Here is a 3,966-nt window from a genome sequence, read left to right on the forward strand (position 1 = left end):
GGGAAAGATGGAAGTTAAGAAATCTGTACAATTTGGAACAAATTAAGAAAGTGAAAAATGTTGAAGATTCAAGGAAAAATGAAAGGCAGTAACATGAAAAACTTGTGGGCCCTTCTGAAAAGACTTGCTTGAGAATGAAATCCAACAAACCAGAGTCAAAATTTAAAAATCGGGATTGGAGGTACAGCTGAAAATGGACTGGTGGTAAGCATTAAATACATTTTAATATAGAAATGCCTAAACAATTGTGGAAATTAAGATTTTAAAGAAATCAGACTTTGTGTTTTCCCCTATCAAATACATCTTTAACTTTTTTTTTTTTTACTTTAAAGAGTATAATATCTTTAAAACTTAACCCAAATCATGCTTTTAGTCAAAGCAGGTCTGAGCAGGTCATTAAATATCAAGATCCTTTGTGTTTGTCTGGTGATGCTGTTTATCTCATGCTGATCAGGACTGAGAAACTAGGAATAACAATCTAGACAAAGAACAGATTCAGTGGAGTGAGGACATGGAAGGGCATGAACAGGAGATTGTGGTCAGAAAGGAATTCCAAGCGTTTTAAATGGTAAATTACCAGGTGCAACCACATTAGCCAGTAGTTGGAGTATAGGTGGAAGTGATGCAATTCAGAAAGTTAAGTAATGTGAAGGCAGCATGTCAGAAGACATGTAATACAGTAAAAAACAACAACCATGAGCTATTAAAAAGGATGAAGGGAATGTCCAAGAAATCAGTAGATAAGGAAAAGGAAAGGATAGTATGAATAAAAGGCATACAAATAACAGATCTCCCCCCCGCCCTTATTATTCATGAGAGGCTTATGCATTCCTAGAACTTCTACTGAGAAGTTCTGTTTGGAACTTCTATTCCAAATCACTCAGTAGTAGCATTCAAATACTGTATTTTTTCCTGATGTGCTTCACTGTTAAACTCACATTGCTATTAGGCCACTAAGCAAATTAATGTTCAGAATTTCCGTAATAGTCTCCTCCAAATTTAGAGTATGTATAGACTTGCAGGCCAGGGCCTAATTATCTCATACATGATTTATTTAAATAATTGAATTGATTATATCTTGTAGTTGAGACAATTTTATTTTTTCAAATTTATTTTAAAATTTTAAATCATTTAAAAAAAATTTTCAATTACAGTTGACATTATCATATTAGTTTCAGGTGTACATCCCAGTGATTAGACACTACATAACTTACTAAGTGATCATCCTGATAAATCTTGGGCCTATTTTAAATTGTAGTATTGATATTTCCAGTGACAATTTTGATGATATTTCTGATTTGGAATTACAATAACTGAAAATGTAAGAGAAAAAAAAATGAATTTCAGCCTATTTTACTTACCTGTTTCCATTTCTCTCATGTAAAAATTGCTCTCATCTAAGTCCCAAACTTTGTTGAATTCTAATGCTAATATTAATAACTAATATTTGAACTACTGACATTACTGAGTGTAATATGATCCATGGCTAGAAAAAAGTAGAATCTCTGTAGCTTTTGTTTTGGATGTAAAGAAATTCCTTCTCCTGGGATCAAGTCCATGATTGGTTCCTCAGGTGACTATCATTATAGTTGAATCCCTGCTCATATTTGCTTTAGATTAAAAGCTTAGAAGAATCTTTGGGTCAAAGAGTGTGGTAGGCTAGATGATAGCTCTCCAAAGATGTTCATCTCCTATCCCAGAACCTATAGATATGTTAACACTATAGGCCCGGTGCACGAATTTGTGCACAGGTGGGGTCTGCCCAGTTAGGGGTAGGGAATGCTGGAGGTTGTTCAGCCAGCCCCAACCCCATCGGGCTGATTGGCCAACTGCAGTGCGTGTCATAGTGACTGGTCATTCTGGCCATTTGGTTGTTCTGGTTGCTTGGCTTTTATATATATAGACTAGAGGCCCAGTGCATGAAATTTGTGAAATGGTAGGGTCCCTAGGCCTGGCCGGTGATCGGGGCTGATTGGGGCCTACTGGATGCCAGCCAGGGCCTTCCTTCTGGCTGCTGACTGGGGCCTTCCTTTGTTCAATGCCACCCCCTGGTGGTCAGCACACATCATAGCAAGCTATCAGTCTCCTAGTCAAACTCCTGTGGGGACAATTTGCATATTAGGCTTTTATATAGAGAGATGGTAAAAGGGAGTTTGCAGATGTGATTAACTTAAGGATCTCAAGATGGGGAAATGATTTGTGTTTTCCAGGTGGGCCCAATGTAATCACAAGGGTCCTTATAAGAGTAGAAATAGGCAATGTGATGATTGAAGTAGGAGTGATGTGAGAAAGAAGCCATGAGTTAAGGAACATAGGTAGCCTCTAGGACAGTGATGGCGAACCTATGACACGCATGTCAGAGGTTACATGCAAACTCACTTTTTTGGTTGATTTTTCTTTGTTAAATGGCATTTAAATATATAAAATAAATATAAAAATATAAGTCTTTGTTTTACTATGGTTGCAAATATCAAAAAATTTCTATATGTGAAATGGCACCAGAGTTAAGTTAGGGTTTTTCAAAATGCTGGCACACCGAGCTCAAAAAAAGGGTTTGCCATCATTGCTCTAGGAGCTGAAAAAGTCAAGGAAATTCTCCCCTCAAAGTCTCCAGAAGTAACCAGTCTTGTGGACACTTGGACTTTAGCCCAGTGAGACTGACTGTGAACTTTTAAGCTCTGGAAAGGTAAGTAATGAATTTGTGTTGTTTTAATTTGTGATAATTTGTTATAGCAGGAAACCAATGCAAATAGTTTCAAGGTTTTGATTACTAAATTTCCCATCAGCAGTGTATGTACCTCTCTTTAATCTCTATTTTATGTTCTTTTTTATATAAGTAGTCTGTAAACTTTTCTAGGGTATAGAACATGTCATCTTCCTCTCTTTTCATCTCCCTCAAATATCCTGAGCCTGATAGACCCACAAAAGTATATATTAGTAATGTTGATGAAATTTAGTAGAGTAAGAAGGCACAGAAAAAATATTTTACATGATTTTTTTAAAAAGAAATGCATAAGTTCCACTTTGAGGCCTCTAAGTTAGGTGGAGTATCATATCAATGTGTTTTGGGATAAAAACAAAAAAAGAAAAGCATCAAATAGTAGGTGTAAAGAAATCAGAAATTCCTTATATCTCAAGCTAAAAGGGCAAGTCACTGTGTTATTTTGTGACTAAAATGAGAGAATTGGGAAAAAAGATAAGAAATAGAAATATCATACTGTATGGATTAATATGCAGATACCTGAACACAGATCATGATTAACACATTCTCCCTCATTCTTTTCCACCTGTGTTCTAATGAAAGTTTCTATCAGGTTACCCTTTCATTTTTTTGGGGGGGGGGAGGAATGGCTTTATTGAGGTATAATTGACATACAGTAAAATGCACATTTTTTATATTTTATTGATTTTTTACAGAGAGGAAGGGAGAGGGATAAAGAGCTAGAAACATCGATGAGAGACAAGCATCGATCAGCTGCCTCCTGCACACCCCCTACTGGGGATGTGCCCACAACCAAGGTACATGCCCTTGACCAGAATTGAACCTGGGACCTTTCAGTCCCCAGGCCAACACTCTATCCACTGAGCCAAACCAGCCAGGACAAAATGCACATGTTTAGAGCATGCAACGCGGTAAGTTTTTGATATATATAAAACCTGAGAAACCACCACCATGACCAAGATAATTAACCTGTCCAACACCTCCAAAAGATTCCTTGTCCTCTTTTCTATCCTCCTTTTTGCCCCTTCCCACAACCTCCTGTTTTGTCTGTTTTCTGTCACTATAGATTAGTTTTCAGGGGCTTGAAATTTATATAAATGAAATCATACAGTGGTTACTCTTTATTTCTTGTTTCTTTTACTCACACTAATTATTTTGAGATTCATCCATGTTGTTGTATGTACAGTAACTTATTCCTTTTTATTGGAATAGCAATTCATTGTGTGGACATGCCACAATTTATT

The sequence above is a fragment of the Myotis davidii genome, unplaced genomic scaffold, assembly GCF_000327345.1.
Source record: "Myotis davidii unplaced genomic scaffold, ASM32734v1 scaffold847, whole genome shotgun sequence".
In the NCBI taxonomy this organism is placed as follows: domain Eukaryota; kingdom Metazoa; phylum Chordata; class Mammalia; order Chiroptera; family Vespertilionidae; genus Myotis; species Myotis davidii.